Source organism: Macaca fascicularis, chromosome 15, assembly GCF_037993035.2.
Source record: "Macaca fascicularis isolate 582-1 chromosome 15, T2T-MFA8v1.1".
NCBI lineage: Eukaryota > Metazoa > Chordata > Mammalia > Primates > Cercopithecidae > Macaca > Macaca fascicularis.
In genome coordinates this window covers 5193499-5213385 of record NC_088389.1, presented here as the reverse complement: position 1 = coordinate 5213385, position 19887 = coordinate 5193499, and the positions used below count along the sequence as shown (strand labels likewise).

Below are 19887 nucleotides of genomic sequence, written 5' to 3'. Positions count from 1 at the left end.
AATGCAGCCTCAACCTCTTGGACACGAGTGATCCTCCCACCTCAGCCTCCCAAGTAGCTGGGACCACAGACACATGATACCATGCCTGTCTTAATTCTTTTATTTTTGAGACAGGGTTTAAACTCGCCCGGGCTGGAGTGCAGTGGTGCCATCTCAGCTCACTGCAATCCCATATCTCGGGTTCAAGCGATTCTTGTGCCTCAGCCTTCTGAGTAGCTGGGATTACAGGCCCAGCTATTTTGTGTATTTTTAGTAAGAGTCGGGGTTTTGCCATGTTGGCCAGGAAGGCCAGCGAATTTTTTAATTTTAATTTTGCAGAGATAGGGTCTCACTATGGTGCCTAGGCTGGTCTCAAACTACTGGCCTCCAGTGATGCACTTCTGCCTCCCAAAGTGCTGGGACTGCAAGCGTGAGCCACTGTACCCAGCCCCCCTAAAATTCTTTAATTGAATATCTGATGTTCAGATTTCCCGTTGTCTTAGTATGTTTAAAGAAAGTGTTCCCGTATCTGCACACATTCACGCATATACACACGTCACATGCACGTGTACACATGTATATATGCATGTAGGGCACACCTGTACATGGGTGCACACAAGTACGTTTGTGCAGCGAACGACAGCATGTGTATGTGTATGCAGATGTACCTGCAAGGTATGTGTGCATAGGGTATGTGCACATGCGCAAATGCATGTATGTGCTTGCACACGTGTATGCCTGTGTATGGAATCGGGAGCCAGACAAGGTCTCACCTGCATCTGGTTAGTTTACCTTAAGCCTTTTTTTTTTTGGAGACATCTTGCTCTGTTGCCCAGGCTGGAGTACAGTGGCGTAACCTCAGCTCACTGCAACCTCCACCTCCCAGGTTTAGGTGATTCTCCTGCCTCAGCCTCCTGAGTAGCTGGGATTACAGGCACCCACCCACCCACCACGCCCGGATAATTTTTGTATTTTTAGCAGAGATGGGGTTTCACCATGTTGCCAGACTGGTCTTGAACTCCTGACCTCAGTGCTTTGCCTGCCTTGGCCTCCCAAAGTTCTGGGATTACAGGCATGAGCCAGCGAGCCCGCCCCTCAAGTCTTTTTAAATCGTCAGGTCCTCCCTCTTTTCTGTACCATGTATCCGTTGAAACCAGGTCGTTTATCTTGAGGCCTCCTGGTCTGGTTTTGCTGAGTGCGTCTCCGTGGGGCCGTTCAGCATCTTCCGGTCTCCTGTGTTCCCTGTAACCTGGCAGTGGGGGCAGCAGCAGGCCACACTCCATGCTTGATTCAGGACACAGCGGGTGGCCGTGGGTGCGTGTTCAAACAGCTGACTCATCAGGAGATTGGTGTTATTTGATAAACATCTTTCCAGTCGTTACTCGAGTTCTATGTTTAAAAACCTACAGGAGTTTGTGCCCAGGACAGACGTGACGGACGGAGACACATGCACAGATCAGGGGAACGCTCTCACCCCGCTTGCCGTTCTCACTCTCTGGGGTGCCTTTCTGGTGGTTTCCATCTATGGGAACCATGCACAGGTGGGGTCCATCTGTGTCATTTAGGAAAACAAGCTGCGTGTCACATCCTGGCACATCCTGCTCTTCAGCCCATGAAGGAAGCTCTCAAAACACTGCGGTGGGGTAAGGTGTTGGCCGTGTGGATTCACCGACCCAGCAAGGAGCTACCTTAGGGTCAAGGATGAGTTCTGAGAAATAGGAGAAAAGAGTCAGTGAAGAGGAGAATCAGGTATGGTTACCCAGAGGACGGGCAGAGGATGCTGAATCCCAGTAGAGTGATGCCCGCTCCTGGGCTATGGACTGAGATGGCATTTCACGCCCTCATGGGAGACCCTGACCCTCACCACCAAGCCGGACGGGTGCGGGGGAGCAGGGGGTGCAGGTACTGTTAAAGGCGAGATCCACTTGGCAAAGATTTTACATAACTCGACTAATGAGGGGGGTCTGTAAGATGTTACAACCGCTTGAAAGTACCACACTTACGCAGGCAAACGAATGCTGAGACAAATTGCAAATAGATTCAAAACTGGCAAAAGGTCAAAATCCACAGTAATAATCGCATCCCACTGGGCAGGCACATTCAGCTTCCCACAATTTCGAGCTGTGAACAGTGAAGAGCAAAGACTCCTTAGGTCGAGCAGAGGGTGTTTTCCTTATGCCTATTTCAAGGTCTCTCTCAGTTTTTCCTGATTGTCAACTCTTAGGTCAAAAGCTTGGTGAGCGCCGGCTGCGGTGGCTCACGCCTGTAATCCCAGCACTTTGGGAGGCCGAGGCGGGCGGATCACGAGGTCACAAGATCGAGACCATCCTGGCTAAACGGTGAAACTCCGTCTCTACTAAAAATACGAAAAATTAGCCGGGCATGGTGGCGGGCGCCTCGTAGTCCCAGCTACTCGAAAGGCTGTGGCAGGAGAATCGCTTGAACCTGGGAGGCAGAGGTTGCAGTGAGCCGAGATCTCGCCACTGCACTCCAGCCTGGACGACAGAGCGAGACTCCGTCTCAAAACAAAAATAAAAAAAGCTTGGTGAGCAGGAGGGAGGGTTCCCATAAGGCCTTTTGGGGAGGGAAATACCAGAATATAGGGTGACCCCAAGGGTAGGGGCTGCAACAGATGAAGGTCGCTTGGCAGCTTCACTGTCGGGGTGCAGGGGATGGGGTGGGCCTGGGTTTCCAGCCTCCAGGCTGAGCCCTCCCTTGGATCGGCCCACCCCCTCCTAAGGGATGCGGACCAGGCTGTGGCTTTAATGTGGCTGGTGTGCTGACCGCGCAGGCTGAGCCCTGGAGCGGCGCGCACTTGGCCTGCCTGTTTCCCGCATCCCAAGCCTCAGTGCCGGGCCCTCCAGTTCCCGGGGCCGGCGCCTCCCGCAGCCTTGGCTGTCTCAGCAGGTGGCACCGCGTCCTTCCCCGGAGGGGAACTGACACCCTGCAGTTACCCCTGACCCTGCCCTCCACGGCTGTTGGCACATCTTCTCCAGAACCCAGGGCTCTCAGCCCCTCCATATGGCCCGCATCCGGCCTCCGGCCTCGCCCCGCCGCAGCCCCGAAGGTCTTCCCGCTGCCATCCTTGCCCGCTGGGCTGTTCTCAGCGTGGTCGCCGGAGGGATGTCCTTTGAGCTCATTCGGTCCCGTCCCTACCCTGCAGGAGGTTCTCCAAGGTCGCGCCCTTGCTGAGGGTCGAAGCTCAGGTCCTTGCACAGGTCCGTGGGGCCCCGGGCCAAACGGGTCATCCCCTGACCCCTCTCCTAGCCCCTGGCTCCCCTCCAGCCCCGGGGCCTTGCGGGGCCCTCCCTGCATCTCAGGGCTCCGAGGTCCTCGCGCCTCCTTGGATCTGGACTTGGGTGTGGACCTCCCCGTCCGCCCTACTCGCTGGAGCCGGTCTCCACGGGGCTGGGGGCGGAGGCCCTGGAATGGCCGGGAACGCGCTCCGGGCGGGCAGCGGCTTCGCTCGGTAGCTGCTGTAACTCCGTGCCGTGCCCAGTGCTTAGTTTTCTGTGAATGAATCAATGTTAAGCGGAAACTTCCATCAGACTTTGAACGAGGCCCCGAACGTTTGCGATGCTGGGGACGCGCCCGTCAACCCGCCGAGCCGCCCTGTGCTTGAGGCTGCGACCGGGCCGCCCGCGGGAGACGGGCCCTGCCGGGTGTCGGGACGCGAACACGACCCAGTGCCAAGAAGGGGCGGTGAAGAAGAAGGGAAAAGCCCCACGCAGCGGCGGGACGGCGCACCCGTGCACACGCGCATCCCCAGCCCGCGTCCCGGGGAAAGAAGACGAAAGAAGATAAAACAAAAAATGCGCCGGGCTTTGCAGTGGCTCACGCCTGTAATCCCTGCACGTTGGGAGGCCGAGGGCGGGCGGATCACCTGAGGTCAGGAGTTCAAGACCAGCCTTGGCCAACATGGCGGAAACCCCGTCTCTACTAAAAATACAAAAAATTAGTCGGGCGTGGTGGCGCGCGCCTGTAATCCCAGCTACTCGGGAGGCTGAGGCAGGAGAATCGCTTGAATCCAGGAGGTGCAGGTTGTAGTGAGCCGAGATCGCGCCATTGCACTTCAGTCTGGGCGATAGCGTAAGACTCCGTCCGAAGAAAAACAAAAAAACCACAAAAAACGATGGTTAGATGCCACGAAGTAGGTGGCAATGCCTTAACCGTATGCGTGTTGTCAGGCCCGAGGGCCTCTTCCATCCTTGTCAAGGGGAGTGCTAACCTTCTCTCCTTTCATACAACACGGCCAACGCTCCGTGAGGCTCCATATTTAAGGGCCAAAAATCCATTCACCTTTCGGTGAGGGCGACTTGTTATTCGCTATCTATGGAGGTACATTTACAGAAATGTCAGGGTCCAGTGTGAAACCACAACTGTTCGCATTCAATCGTCTTTATTAGTTTGAACGTGTAAGAAATAAATCTACCATTTTTCGTGCCTTAATATATTCATAAAAGCAGCCAATTAGAAGCTGAGGGGAACAAACGGAAGTCCCGAGCGTCCTTCAGAGAAGTAGATTCCCCCGGAAACAAAACAGGGCGGGCGCGCACCTCCTGCGGCGACACGCCCAGCAGACGGCGGAAGGCGGGAAGGAACAGTCTACGGAAGTGGAAGGTTGGTAACGAATCAGAGAACAAGGATCGGAAGATCCGCTCCACGGACTTCCGGACGCGGCCCTGCCAGGGGAACAGCGGGTGCTCTGAACGCTATGGGGCGCTTGACGCCGCTGCGCATGCGCCGCGCCCCCTCCGCCACGTTCTCGCAAGCTCTGCGCGGTCTTGGGTGGAGAGTTCGAGCCTTAGCATGGCCGAGCGGTTTCGGCTCTGGCGTTCGCACATGCCCTCGGGCTCCAGGTTACAACGTCAGTATTGGCGCTTCGGCGCGGTCCGGTCCTGTTCTCGTCCTCCGTTGCGTGGCCCCCCGGGCGGTTCTGGCGCCCCGCAGGCCGGGCCCCTCCCATCGCCTCGGTGGGCAGGGCCCTGCGAGGCTCGGGGACCGGGAACACGCGGCCTTCCTGACAAGGAGCCCGAGGGTCTGCACGGTCTGGGGCACCACCCGGCCTGGCGAGGATCATCGCTGTGCGCGCGATGCACATGCGTCCTCAACACCTCTGCACATTCATGCACGTGTGCATACATGGTGCACACACGTCCTTACACGTATGTACATGTGCATGTCTACACGCGCACGTCTACACGTGCACATGTCTGCACACGCACACGTCTGCACACGAGTCACACTTGCAAGTGCACGCATGCATTGTGGACACACGTTTACACACCGGAAGATGTGTATACACATGCAGACATATGTGCCTGCGCACATGGATGTGTGCACAAACAAGCACAGAGGTCCTCAGTGGCCCACTCCTGGTGGCCGTGTGCTGTGGGCTGTGAATGGCCATACTCATTTCTCAGAGCTTTTGGGATGTGTGTGTTTCCAGTTGCGCATATTAATTAGAAAAACCAAAACTGAATTTGTAAGTTAAGGCAGGTTCTTAAGTTTCCTTAACTTCCTCTCCCTGGAGACCTGGTGGACTGGGCTGGGCACTGCTGCAGGAGGCCAGCCCTGAGTCAGGTTTTCTCTAGAAGGTTCAGGGCAAGCCCTGGATTACAAATAGGAAACCAAGTGCATGAGGAAGGCACTGCTCACCCTGCAAAGATGGTCAAGGTGTGGGGCGGGGAGCAGCAGCCTTGAGGTCAGAGCCAGGACCTTGGGGGCTGGGAGTGGTGTGCCTGGCTGGTGATCTTTGGCAGCAGGAGGCCTGGTGTCACCCTGGGGCCCAGACTGTGAAGGACGGGTGGCTTTGGGGCTCTGTAAGTTCCAGGGGGCCCAAGCATCTGTCCAGCCGGTGTTCTGTGCACTGCCCACCTGCCTGTGTTGTCACGAGGATGGGGTTTGCTAAGATGCAGATTCTTGTCTCTTCCCTAGTCTGAGTCCGGGGTCTGTGGTCAGGCCCGGGAATCTGTATTCACTGAGGCCCTTTGGGTCCTGCCTGATATCATAGCAGCCTGTCTTTACTTTGGGTGGAGGTTGGAGGTCTGCACGTCACCCAGGAGACTTACCAGTGGTGACCCAAGAAGAGGGAAGATGGCAAGAGGGTCTTTGCAGGGTTGGGAGGACCAGGCTGGAAGGACCTGGGAGGCCACAGCACCGACTTGGACTCGGTGCAGAACTCGCGGAAGCAGCCTGCGCTGCACGGATGGAGGCTGCTTTGCCCCACGTCTGCTGGTGTCTCTGAACTCCGGCTCTGACAGACGCCGCCTCTCCTGCTGACCGCTGCATCCCAAGATGTGTGCACCGCTTGCACACAGGGTGTCCCAAAGTGTTTGTTGAACAAAGGCATGATCAGTATTGGTATTGCCCCGAGACTCATGCCCTCAGCCCTGATTCGGGCACATGCTCATGTCAACCGCTGAAGTCCCTCTGGGGCCCACAAATGTGTCTGGACCAGAGGAAGAGTCAGCCCAGCTCCAAGTGCCTGGCGTCTGGGGCGGAAAGGTGGACGGGGCAACCAGAGTGATCACCCTCGGGGAGTCCGCTTTGCACTCCACTCGAGTCACCAGGAATATAACTCATTGGATCCTAAGTCTCGCTTTCCGAGGGCCGTTCTTAGAGTCCCCCGTATGAAATCAGGCTACAGCCAGAGAAAGTTCCAGAAATAAGAAAAGGTGAGATCGCCTACTGACCCTCCCATTTTGAGCACATGGAGACTGAGGGAGGGGAGAAACTTGCTCAAGGGCACTACACAATTTTTTTTTGAGACAGAGTCTCAAAGCTGGAAAATTCCTCTAACCACGAGGAATTTGAACGCTTATCCTGAATAGTGGAAAATGAACGTCTCATGGAGCTAGGGTCTACCACCACCTGGAGATCCACAGTCAGACGTGGCATAGGGGATGCCCTCCCAGATCCTGCTCTGTCTCCCAGACTGGAGTGCACTGGTGCCACCTCGGCTCACTGCAACCTCCGTCTCCCGGATTCAAGCGATTCTCTGGCCTTAGCCTCCTGAGTAGCTGGGATTACAGGTGCACGCCTCCACACCCAGCTAATTTTGTATTTTTAGTAGAGATGGGGCTTCACCATGTTGGCCAGGTTGGTCTCAAACTCCTGTCTTCAGGTGATCCACCTGCCTCAGTCTCCCAAAGTGCTGGGATCACAGGCATGAGCCAATGTGCCCAGCCCACCCCAGAAGTTATTGCTAGAGTGGTGGGGTAGGGACCCGGCCCCCAGCTCCCAGTGCTGGACATGGGCAGGGTAGGCGTGGGTTCCCTTCCAGCCCTGGCAAAGCCCTGGGCCATGCGTGCTTTTCCCCTCAAGTGTCAAGGCAGGCAGGGCTACTGCATAGTATACAAGATGCCCCATTGAGATGGAATCTCAGCCAAATGAGTCATGTTTTACTGTAAGCACATCGCAAATATTTCATGGGACACACTTATACTAAAACTTATTGTTTATCTGAGCCTCAAAGGTAATGGCGTGCCCTGTATCTTTATTTGCTAAATTTGGCAGCCCTAGTAACGGGAGCTGGAGGGCTTTTGTTATTTGCCCTCAAGCAGCATTTCCTGGCATTGGCTTCAGTGACCAGTTGTCTCTTGAAATGTCCCATGGGCAAAAGGGAAGAAAACTGGGAAATACTGTGTTAAACTTGCACAATTCCTTTTTTTTTTTTTCTTTAAAGAAAAGCCTAGCCGGGTGTGGTGGCTCACACCTGTAATCCCAGCACTTTGGGAGGCCAAGCAGGGCGGATCACAAGGTCAGGAGTTCGAGACTAGCCTGGCCAATGTGGTAAAACCCCATTTCTACTAAAAATACAAAAATTAGCCGGGTGTGGTGGTGGGCACCTATAATCCCAGCTACTCGGGAGGCTGAGGCAGGAGAATTGCTTGAACCCAGGAGGGAGGTTGCAGTGAGCTGAGATCATGCCGCTGCACTCCAGCCTGGGCAACAGAGTAAGACTCTGTCTCAAAAAAAAAAAAAAAAAAAAAGAGAAAAAAAAAAAAGAGAAAAAAACCTATTAGCGAACAGTAGGGCTTATGAAAATGAGGCCGGGGGATGTGTCACTTACTCAACGGTCTTGGCAAATGGGATCTCTAGGCTGGTGAGGTTGCGTTCTTTTTTTTTTTTTTTTTTTGGAGATGGAGTCTCGCTCTGTTGCCGAGGGTGGAGTGCAGTGGTGCGATCTTGGCTTGCTGCAACCTCTGCCTCCCAGGTTCAAGCAATTCTCGTGCCTCAGCCTCCAGAGTAGCTGGGATTACAGGCATGTGCCACCATGCCCAGCTAATTGTTTGGGTTTTTTTTTTTTTTTATAGAGACGGGATTTCACCATGTTGGCCAGGTTGGTCTCGAACTCCTGACCTGGATTGATCCGCCCGCCTCAGCCTCCCAGAGTGCTGGGATTCCAGGCGTGAGCCACTGCTCTTGGCCCTGTACTCTTATTTCCAGGCTCACATGGCTTTGGGGAGCCTGCGTTTTCCAGAATGCTGATGACATTTCTGCTCCAGATCTGGGGAAGTGTTGGTGAGTCAGTACTCGGCAGGAGAGAAGGCTGGGGACAGTTTGGGCCCCCACAGGTGGCCGTTCTCCCTGCACAGAAACCCGGCCATGTGGTTGGCTGAGGCTGCCTGCTCTTTCTCCAGGCACCCACAAAGAAGGACGGACGAAGCAAGGGTGGAGTGAGTGCAGGGAGAAACGCTCCTCCCGGCCGCCGGCAGCATCCTGGGGAGTTAGCGATGTGGTGGCGGGATCACAGCTGTCTTTACAGGGAATGTCCCCTGGAGACACATCTTACTGACAGCATCTGTGGGCTGCCTGGGGTGGGGTGAGGCAGGAATGGGGTCGCCTGGCCCCTGCCCTGCCCACCTCTCACTCACCTCCACCCACCTGCTGGCTGGTCCCAGAGGCCTTCCTAGGTTCCTGGGAGGCTCTCCGCTGGGAGCCGGGGAAGTATCAGAGCCAAGGCGACATTCCCAGGAATAGCCAGAGGCCCCAAGGACCCATTGCCTCTCGGAACGGAAGGCCTCGGTGACCCAGGACCCTCCTGGGGCCATCACAAGTCTTTGAGTAACCACTGGGGCCCATAGGGTCAGCTTCAAGGCCACTCCTAATGGCCACCACGCTGACCAGCAGCCTTTCGAATGGGTTGGTCCTTTGGAACTGCCCCTGGCTGGTGGGTGTCCCTACCTGCCAGCCCCCGTCCTGCTGGTCTTGGCCTGGGTGGTGGGTTGGCCCCAGGATGGGGTGTTCCTCCTACCCCTGCCTCTGCTTTGATCACCTTTTTTTTTTTTTAAGACAGAGTCTCTGTCACTCAGGCTGGAGTGCAGTGGCGCCATCTTGACCCACTGCGACCTCCTGAGTTCAAACAATTCTCCTGCCTCAGCCTCCCGAGTAGCTGGGATGACAGGTGCCCGCCACCACTCCTGGCTAATTTTTGTGTTTTAGTAGAGACGGAGTTTCACCATGTTGCCCAGGGTGGTCTTGAACTCTAGAGCTTAGGCAATCCGCCTGCCTCAGCCTCCCAAAGTGCTGGGATGACAGGCGTGAGCCACAGCGCCTGGCTGCTTTGATCAGTTTGGGAGCACTATTCCAGTGTCAGGCTGCTGTGCTCGGAGGCTTGGGTGTCTGCCCAAGTGTCTGCCCCAGCCAGTCGCCCCTCTTAGGGTGGGACACCCTTTTAGGGCGCAGGGCTGGGCAGTTCCAGCAGCGTCCACCAGGGGGCGGGGCCGCACCGCACCAACCTGCGTCCTGGCCAGGGCTCCCTGCTCTCACCACAGCCCTCTCCGCCCAGCTTCTCTGGGCTTAGGCAAGGCCCCTAACTGTTCTGTGCCTCAGTGTCTTCCCTTTGAAGGGACTGATCTGCAGAGTGCCCGCTCTGGGGTTGGGCTCATGGTGAGGGCTCGGTGGCAGTCAGCCCTGTCCTGTTTACCCCATGGAGAAACTGAGGCTGGAGTGTCCACAGGACATGTAAAGTGACACCCTCAGGTGCAGCTGGCAGCAGGGCCCCAGGAGATGCTGGGAGGTGCCTAGATTTGTGGGGTTCTTGGTGTGCGCCCAGCACGCAGCAGTTCCAGTTGCAGTCCGGACTCTCTCTGGCATTGTGTTTTTGAGGTCATGTTTTCTGTGTGATACACAGAATACCTGCTCACTATAGCGGCATTTAAAGCCACACTGAGCCGGGCGTGGTGGCTCATGCCTGTAGTTTCAACTACTCAGGAGGCTGAGACTGGAGGATCACTTGACTCCAGGAGTTCAAGACCAGCCAGGGCAACACAGCAAGACCCCATCTGTACAAAAAATGTAAAAATTACCCAGGCGTGGTGACACGCACCTGTGGCCCCAGCTACTCAGGAGGCTGAGGTGGGAGGACTGCTTGAACTTGGGAGGTCGAAGCTGCAGTGAGCTGTGATTATGCCACTGCACTCCAGCCTGGGCGACAGAGTGAGACCGCATCTCTAAAAACAAACAACAAACTACACGACATGGAGAAACAGTACAATAGAAACTAAAAGGAGCCCTAACCTCGCCAGTCAGCACGTGACGGGCACCACTGGCGTTTCTATGGAGGAGAGTCGTTGGCATTCCTATGGGTTTCTGTTTCCCATTGGGTCCAGAGTGTGGAGCAGCTCAGGGAGGCCCTGGAGGGCAAGGGAAGGACGCAGCATGCGTTTTTGTGTGTTTGAAGGTTTTCTGGGAGTGGAAGACTCTGTCAGTGATGTGCAGGGGGAGCGGGAGGGTCCAGATAAGGCTCTTCCGGTGTTGTGTATCGATGGCCCAGAGGGTTTAAAATGGGATGTTTCCCCGCGTGCAGATGCCTTCTCCGTCACGTCCTGGGTTCCTGAGGACGAGGCACTTTGCCCGAAGTACACAGTTACCGTGGTTTCTTTTTGCCGCCCCACCCCCTGCCCCCAGCGCTATTAAGAAATGGATGTTGGCCTTGAAGTAGATGGTGTCTTAGGAAGGAGAAAATGCATTTCCCTTCCCAGTGCCTGTGGTGACCTCTGGGCAGAGTGGTAACCGCCCTGCCTGGCAGGCCCAGGACTCCCTGGGTCTCTCCGACTCTGCAGGGATGCCCCCCATGGCCTCCCGGTCAAGCCTGCTCAAGGGGCTGCCGTCCCCTGCTTCTGCAGAGAGGGTGATGACCGTCTAGGGGGAGAAGGCCTCTTCTCAGGGCTCAAGGGCCTCTATTAATAAAGTGACTGCTGACCCCGGACGTACAGGAGGGAGGAGGGGACGGAACGTTCCCAGGGTTGGCGTTTGGCCGGAGACCCTTCTTGCCTGACCCAGCTGGCCTCCGGAGCACTCCAGTTCTGCCCTGGGCCCCGAGGCTCCGATGGGCCGGAAGCTCTGCATGGACCAAGCTCTGGGGCTCCCCTTCCTCAGGGACGTAAATATCCCTGGACTGGCTCCCTGTGAGCATCCCGAGGGCCTGAAAAAAGAAGGGATGGAGCCTCGGGCCTACGGGACCAGGCGGCATTCAGACACAGGCCGTCCACCCTCCAGGAACTGGCTCACAGCCGTTCTGGAAACTTCTCAGGCTGCCCACGGTCCGGCTCTGCCTCTAGATCCCAGAGGCAGCCTGCAAGAGGGCTCTTGCTGTAATTCTCTCTCGTTCAGTTGTTCCCACGGGTGTTTGTGGATATGGGCTGGGGACAGGCGAGAGGACAAGTCCTCTCCATCGTCAGAAGCCCAGCCTGTGCCACAGAGACAGGAGGATGTGGTGCAGGCCAGTGAGCCCAGCTTGTGTGTCTCGGTTTAGCCACTCACAGACCCCCGCGCAGTTCTCTGGGGCTGAGGTCCTCGGTACCCCAGGAGGGGAGGCAGGCCATTTTAACAAGTCATTCTGAGGACAGCAAGGCTGGCGAGAGGTGGCCATTGCTGTTGCCTGGACAGACAGGTGAGAAACCCAGGGCACAGAGAGGCCACCTGCCGGCCCCAGGCCACACAGGGGGTGTGGAATGACTTTGGGATAACTCCACACACACCAGGGCAGCCCCTACTTAGGAGAACTTTGCAGCAACCCTGAGTGCGGGTTTTAAGCAGAAATGGAGGCCAGGCTTTGGGGATGGGTGGCGCCAAGAGGAAGGGGCTTTTCTGGTCTGAGAGGCCGAGTGGGGCCGGGGTCTTCGGGAGGGAGGCCAGGGCCTGCACGGTCATCGCTGTGCCAAGGAAGAAGGCACTCCAGGCGGGGACCTGGCCTAGGCAGAGGCCCCGGGAGGGCTGCTGGTGAGGCTGGGGGTTGGGGCTGGAGTAGGAGGTTGAACCTTCTTGGGATTGGCCCAAAAGATGTCACAGCACCAAAGTGTGGGCCAGCGTCAGGGTTCCCTCCAGGTGACATTTCAGTGCCCCAGCAGACGCCACCTGGGAGACTTGGTGGCCCCGGGAGGCCCTAGTGCACACTGGCTGGGAGAGGCTGCCTGTTCTCCCCGCGGTAAGGCCGACAGGCTGGGCGAGTCCCGTGGGCCTGGGATCGCTTTGGTGGGTGCCCTCCCCTGCCTGGGCATTTGGGCCGTCCCAGAGGCTGCAGGGATTTAACTCAGGGGTGGGTGCTGGTCCCCGTGGTTGGAGCCCTGAGACCCTCTGGCCAGAGGAAGAACCCAGCATTCCCGGCACCCACGAGAGGACCGGAATAGCCGGTCTTGAATCACACCCACAGCCTTCAAGCCCCTTGCCTGCCTACTGCGTCCCTTGCCTGCCTCCCATGCCCCACGCCCCGCACCTGCCTCCCTCGCCCCTCGCCTGCCTCCCGCGCCCCTCGCCTGCCTCCCGCGCCCCTCGCCTACCTCCCACGCCCCACACCCCACGCCCTGCGCCTGCCTTCCGCGCCCCTCGCCTGCCTCCCGTGCCTCTCGCCTGCCTTCCGCGCCCGCCTTCCGCGCCCCGCGCCTGCCTTCCGCGCCCCGCGCCTACCTCCCACGCCCCACGCCCCCGTGCCCTGAGCCTGCCTTCCACGCCCCTCGCCTGCCTCCCGCACCCCTCGCCTGCCTCCCACGCCCCACGCCCCGCCCCTGCGCCTGCCTTCCACGCCCCTCACCTGCCTTCCACGCCCCTCACCTGCCTCCCGCGCCCCTCGCCTGCCTCCCACGCCCCACGCCCCGCCCCTGCGCCTGCCTCCCACGCCCCTCGCCTGCCTCCCGCGCCCCTCGCCTGCCTTCGCGCCCTGCACCTGCCTTCCACGCCCGTCGCCTGCCTCCCACGCCCCACGCCCCGCCCCTGCGCCTGCCTTCCACGCCCCTCGCCTGCCTCCCGCGCCCCTCGCCTGCCTCCCACGCCCTTCGCCTGCCTTCACGCCCTGCACCTGCCTCCCATGCCCTGTACCTGCCTCCTACGCTCCTCGCCTGCCTCCCACGCACTGCACCTGTGCACCACGCCGTGAGCTCTGGGGCTGGGGAGCCCTGGGGAGGCTAAAGCACTTACAGAAGCTTCCCTGGGGCACCAGAGTTCGGTGAGGCTGAAGATAAGTTAGTTTAAAAAATGCCGCCAGACAGAGCAGGCGGAGGCACTGGTGGTGCCAGCTTTGTCCTCTCTCGGGCCTGCCAGTCAAGACCCCTGCCTTCTGAGTGCCCGCTGCGCATGGGCTGGAACCAGGTGTCCACGTACATGATGTCTGGCCCCTGGGGGCTGCGCATTGCTTCCTCTTTGGGACTGAAGAGAAAGCCGAAGTTCAGAGAGGACCCCCAGCTAGTAGGGAAGAGAGAAGGAATTTGAAGGCAGCTCTGTGTAACTGCAGAGCTCAGGCTAGCCCCTGCTGTCTATCAGAGAAGAGGGGTGCTGACTGATGTCTGCGGGGAGCCACAGCCCCCTCATCCCCATGGCTGAAGATGTTTGGGAAATTCTGTTCGCATCTCTCCCGGGAAACTCTGAGAAGTCCTGCATGCAATAAATCTGCAGCTCCTTTTGCCCAGCCAGTGCTCCCCAAACTTCTGCCACCACGGAGCAGCACCCATAACCCCTGACCCCTGGTCTAGGGCTCTGCAGACACAAGCTTTGGAAAAGCGCTGCCCTTTAGAGAGCTGGGGGCAGGACATGAGCTTGTGGGAGTGGGAGGCAGACTCATAGCTCTCCTCTGCCCGCGGGGTCCATCCCAGACAGGGAGTGGATGGTCCCTGGAGGTCTGGTATGGAACTGGGCTGCTGTGAGTGGTTGCAGTCAGGCTGTCTAGACGCCCTGGTACCCCAGGGCCACCCATTCCCTTCTCTGCTTCTGTTTTCTCCACTGTAAATGACCAGAGAAGCCGTGGCTGTTGGTAGGGCTGTTGGGGGATGCCAGTGCCTGGTGCAGGGAGGCCCTTGACCATTGGCAGCTGTCGGGGGCTCAGGCTTGCTGGTCTGAGAGGTCTGAGTAGGGCGGGATCCTTAGGGAAGGGAGGTCTCCTTGCTGGAGGGGGGGTGTCCTGCCCTGCACTAGGCCCTGGTGAGAAGGCCGTTCCCAACAGGCACGTGGCCCGGCCCTGTTGGAGCTTCGGGCTGGCGGGGTGGAAGACCAGCTCTAAGCAGATGATTTCTGGATTTGAGCCATGCGGGTTCTGGGAGCTGGGGAAACTCATTTAGGGGTGGTCAGAGCTCATTCCAGAGGAAACAGCATGGCGGATGAGTTGGAGTTTGCCAGGGAAGACGGGAAGGAGAGGGCCCTGGTAAGAAGAGACAGCCCTGCAAAGGCCCTGGGGCCGGGAAGAGCAGCCCCTCCCCAAGGACAGCAGGGAGGGGGTGGAGCCCAGGAGGGGGCGGGGCCAGGGAGGAGGAAGGTGATGGGGTCAAATTTCACAGGACCCAGCTTCCTCCCTGCCCTGAGAGGTAATTTGGGCAGAGGTGGGCAGCATGGAGGAGGTGGCCCAGGGAGTCCCTGTGGTTGTCCAGGTGGAGTGTGGGACTGGCCTGCCCTGGTGGGGACATACTTGCTCCAGGCACCCAGCAGCCCTTACCCAGCCCATCCGTCTGGCTCTGGGCCCCCAGGTGCTGCCTTCTGGAGGGTGCTGTATCTGGGCCTTGCCCTGGGGAGGTGGCCAGCCCAGATCCTCTGCAAACAGCTCGTCCCTCCCAGCTGCCCCCATCCCCTGATGGTCCCCACTGTAGGAGACGCTGCCTTGGAGAGGGGCAGGAAGTGCCACTGTGTTGGAAATATGGGGGTGCTGGTCTGGAGGTGCACGCTGGATGGCCCTGCCCACGCAGGGTCTGTCACAGTGCCGGGTTCTGAGAGGCTGGGGGGGCCCAGGGTGGGCTTAAGGACCCTGCCTGGTGGGTGACAGAGCAGGAGACGCTCTAAGAGCTATCCTTGGTGAGGGAGGCATGGAGGTCACTGGAGGGGGCTCCTGTTAGCCCTTCCTGCTGTGAGGGGCACGGAGTCCACTTGGGGGCAGCTCTGTCCCGGCTCCCACCTGGAGGCAGGGCAGGCACTTTGCCCAAGATCATAGGAGGGTCGGGGTGGGTGTGGTCTTTCAGGCCACGGGCCTGGGCCCCAACAGTGAGGACACTACCCAGAGCACCTTGACCTGACCCAGGATCCTGGCCTTGCCCCGTGGCCCCGGCAGCCTCTGCTATTTCTGGTCCCGCTGAGCTGGGGTGGCTCATGGCCGCCTCTCCCTGCAGGTGCCACACGCAGTTGCTGGCTGCAGAGGGGACCCCTGCATATGCTCCAGCAGTGCAAGGCGCCCGAGCACCTCCTGTCAGCTGGCCTCGGGCTAAATGCTGGGGGTGCAGTGTGAACCCTAAATAAAGGCAGGAGGTGCCCTGGCGCTGCCCCACGGAGCTCTGAATCCAGTGTGGTCGGCTCACAGCGGTGTCAGGGACACAGACACGGGGGTCCCGATAACTAAGGCTGGGTCCCGCTTAGTCCCTGGGAAGCAAGGAAAGGTCTCTGTGTGGGTGTCCAGTGGCTGCTGTGACAAATGGGCACATGCTGGGAGGTGTGAGACGACAGAGGAAGATTCTCTCCTAGTGCTGGGGGCCGAAGAATTGGGGTGTTTCAGGGCCCGGCTCCCCCAGAGGCTCCAGGGGAGGGTCCTGCCTGCTGCTTCTGGCTTCTAGAGGCTCCAGGCATTCCCTGGCTCGTGGCCACATCGTTCCCATCTCTACCTGTGTCTTCACACAAGCCTCCTCTTCCCCCATGTCGCTCCGCTACTGCCTATGTCTCTCCTCTGCCTGGTGTCTCTCTTCTCTCCCCCGTGTCTCTCCTCCTCCCCCCGTGTCTCTCCTCCTCCCCCGTGTCTCTCCTCCCCCCGTGTCTCTCCTCCTCCCCCGTGTCTCTCCTCCTCCCCCGTGTCTCTCCTCCTCCCCCGTGTCTCTCCTCTCCCCCCGTGTCTCTCCTCCTCCCCCCGTGTCTCTCATCTCCCCCCTTGTCTCTCCTCCTCCCCCGTGTCTCTCCTCCTCCCCCGTGTCTCTCCTCTCCCCCCGTGTCTCTCCTCCTCCCCCCGTGTCTCTCCTCTCCCCCCATGTCTCTCCTCTCCCCCGTGTCTCTCCTCTCCCCCCATGTCTCTCCTCCTCCCCCGTGTCTCTCCTCCTCCCCCCGTGTCTCTCCTCCTCCCCCCGTGTCTCTCCTCTCCCCCCCATGTCCCTCCTCCTCCCCCCGTGTCTCTCCTCCTCCCCCGTGTCTCTCCTCTCCCCCCGTGTCTCTCCTCCTCCCCCCGTGTCTCTCCTCTCCCCCCCATGTCCCTCCTCCTCCCCCCATGTCTCTCCTCTTCCCCCGTGTCTCTCCTCCTCCCCCGTGTCTCTCCTCCTCCCCGTGTCTCTCCTCCTCCCCCCGTGTCTCTCCTCTCCTCCCCATGTCCCTCCTCTCCCCCCATGTCTCTCCTCTCCCCCCCATGTCCCTCCTCCTCCCCCCGTGTCTCTCCTCCTCCCCCCGTGTCTCTCCTCTCCCCCCGTGTCTCTCCTCTCCCCCCATGTCTCTCCTCTTCCCCCGTGTCTCTCCTCCTCCCCCGTGTCTCTCCTCCTCCCCGTGTCTCTCCTCCTCCCCCCATGTCTCTCCTCCTCCCCGTGTCTCTCCTCCTCCCCCCGTGTCTCTCCTCCTCCCCGTGTCTCTCCTCCTCCCCCCATGTCTCTCCTCCTCCCCGTGTCTCTCCTCCTCCCCCCGTGTCTCTCCTCCTCCCCGTGTCTCTCCTCCTCCCCGTGTCTCTCCTCTCCCCCCGTGTCTCTCCTCTCCCCCCGTGTCTCTCCTCTCCCCCCCATGTCTCTCCTCCTCCCCGTGTCTCTCCTCTCCCCCCCATGTCCCTCCTCCTCCCCCCGTGTCTCTCCTCCTCCCCCGTGTCTCTCCTCCTCCCCCGTGTCTCTCCTCTCCCCCCGTGTCTCTCCTCCTCCCCCGTGTCTCTCCTCCTCCCCGTGTCTCTCCTCCTCCCCCCATGTCTCTCCTCCTCCCCGTGTCTCTCCTCCTCCCCCCGTGTCTCTCCTCCTCCCCGTGTCTCTCCTCCTCCCCCCGTGTCTCTCCTCTCCCCCATGTCTCTCCTCTCCCCCCCATGTCTCTCCTCTCCCCCCGTGTCTCTCCTCTCCCCCCGTGTCTCTCCTCTCCCCCCCATGTCTCTCCTCTCCCCCCGTGTCTCTCCTCCTCCCCCGTGTCTCTCCCCCCGTGTCTCTCCTCTCCCCCCGTGTCTCTCCTCTCCCCCCGTGTCTCTCCTCTCCCCCCATGTCTCTCCTCTCCCCCCCATGTCTCTCCTCTCCCCCCCATGTCTCTCCTCCTCCCCCCGTGTCTCTCCTCCTCCCCCGTGTCTCTCCCCCCGTGTCTCTCCTCTCCCCCCGTGTCTCTCCTCTCCCCCCGTGTCTCTCCTCTCCCCCCCATGTCTCTCCTCTCCCCCCCATGTCTCTCCTCCTCCCCCCGTGTCTCTCCTCTCCCCCATGTCTCTCCTCTCCCCCCCATGTCTCTCCTCTCCCCCCGTGTCTCTCCTCTCCCCCCGTGTCTCTCCTCTCCCCCCCATGTCTCTCCTCTCCCCCCGTGTCTCTCCTCCTCCCCCGTGTCTCTCCCCCCGTGTCTCTCCTCTCCCCCCGTGTCTCTCCTCTCCCCCCGTGTGTCTCCTCTCCCCCCATGTCTCTCCTCTCCCCCCCATGTCTCTCCTCTCCCCCCCATGTCTCTCCTCCTCCCCCCGTGTCTCTCCTCCTCCCCCGTGTCTCTCCCCCCGTGTCTCTCCTCTCCCCCCGTGTCTCTCCTCTCCCCCCGTGTCTCTCCTCTCCCCCCATGTCTCTCCTCTCCCCCCGTGTCTCTCCTCTCCCCCCCATGTCTCTCCTCTCCCCCCCATGTCTCTCCTCCTCCCCCCGTGTCTCTCCTCTCCCCCCCCATGTCTCTCCTCTCCCCCCCATGTCTCTCCTCTCCCCCCCATGTCTCTCCTCTCCCCCCCATGTCTCTCCTCCTCCCCCCGTGTCTCTCCTCTCCCCCCCATGTCTCTCCTCCTCCCCCCGTGTCTCTCCTCTCCCCCCCCATGTCTCTCCTCTCCCCCCCATGTCTCTCCTCTCCCCCCCATGTCTCTCCTCCTCCCCCCGTGTCTCTCCTCTCCCCCCCCATGTCTCTCCTCTCCCCCCCATGTCTCTCCTCTCCCCCCCATGTCTCTCCTCCTCCCCCCGTGTCTCTCCTCTCCCCCCCATGTCTCTCCTCCTCCCCCCGTGTCTCTCCTCTCCCCCCCATGTCTCTCCTCTCCCCCCCGTGTCTCTCCTCTCCCCCCCATGTCTCTCCTCCTCCCAGTGTCTCTCCTCTCCTCCCCATGTCCCTCCTCTCCCCCCATGTCTCTCCTCTCCCCCCCATGTCCCTCCTCTCCCCCCGTGTCTCTCCTCTCCCCCCCATGTCCCTCCTCCTCCCCCGTGTCTCTCCTCTTCCCCCGTGTCTCTCCTCTCCCCCCCATGTCTCTCCTCTCCCCCCGTGTCTCTCCTCTCCCCCCGTGTCTCTCCTCTCCCCCCATGTCTCTCCTCTCCCCCCCATGTCTCTCCTCTCCCCCCCATGTCTCTCCTCTCCCCCCGTGTCTCTCCTCCTCCCCCGTGTCTCTCCCCCTGTGTCTCTCCTCTCCCCCCGTGTCTCTCCTCTCCCCCCGTGTCTCTCCTCTCCCCCCATGTCTCTCCTCTCCCCCCGTGTCTCTCCTCTCCCCCCCATGTCTCTCCTCTCCCCCCCATGTCTCTCCTCCTCCCCCCGTGTCTCTCCTCTCCCCCCATGTCTCTCCTCTCCCCCCGTGTCTCTCCTCCTCCCCCGTGTCTCTCCCCCCGTGTCTCTCCTCTCCCCCCGTGTCTCTCCTCTCCCCCCATGTCTCTCCTCTCCCCCCGTGTCTCTCCTCTCCCCCCCATGTCTCTCCTCTCCCCCCCATGTCTCTCCTCCTCCCCCCGTGTCTCTCCTCTCCCCCCATGTCTCTCCTCTCCCCCCATGTCTCTCCTCTCCCCCCGTGTCTCTCCTCTCCCCCCCATGTCTCTCCTCTCCCCCCCATGTCTCTCCTCCTCCCCCCGTGTCTCTCCTCTCCCCCCCATGTCTCTCCTCCTCCCCCCGTGTCTCTCCTCTCCCCCCCCATGTCTCTCCTCTCCCCCCCATGTCTCTCCTCTCCCCCCCATGTCTCTCCTCTCCCCCCCATGTCTCTCCTCTCCCCCCTTGTCTCTCCTCTCCCCCCATGTCTCTCCTCTCCCCCCATGTCTCTCCTCTCCCCCCGTGTCTCTCCTCTCCCCCCCATGTCTCTCCTCTCCCCCCCATGTCTCTCCTCCTCCCCCCGTGTCTCTCCTCTCCCCCCCATGTCTCTCCTCCTCCCCCCGTGTCTCTCCTCTCCCCCCCATGTCTCTCCTCTCCCCCCCATGTCTCTCCTCTCCCCCCCATGTCTCTCCTCTCCCCCCCATGTCTCTCCTCCTCCCCCCGTGTCTCTCCTCTCCCCCCCATGTCTCTCCTCCTCCCCCCGTGTCTCTCCTCTCCCCCCCCATGTCTCTCCTCTCCCCCCCATGTCTCTCCTCTCCCCCCCATGTC

The 19887-nt window shown here is 60.0% G+C and overlaps 1 non-coding gene across 1 annotated transcript; it reads right to left on the bottom strand.

Moving 5' to 3' along the window:
* Positions 1 to 4103: 4103 nt before the first annotated feature.
* LOC123569283 (U6atac minor spliceosomal RNA) lies at positions 4104 to 4229 on the bottom strand. The gene has a single exon (XR_006692921.1). It is a non-coding gene; the product is annotated as a U6atac minor spliceosomal RNA (small nuclear RNA).
* Positions 4230 to 19887: the final 15658 nt, after the last annotated feature.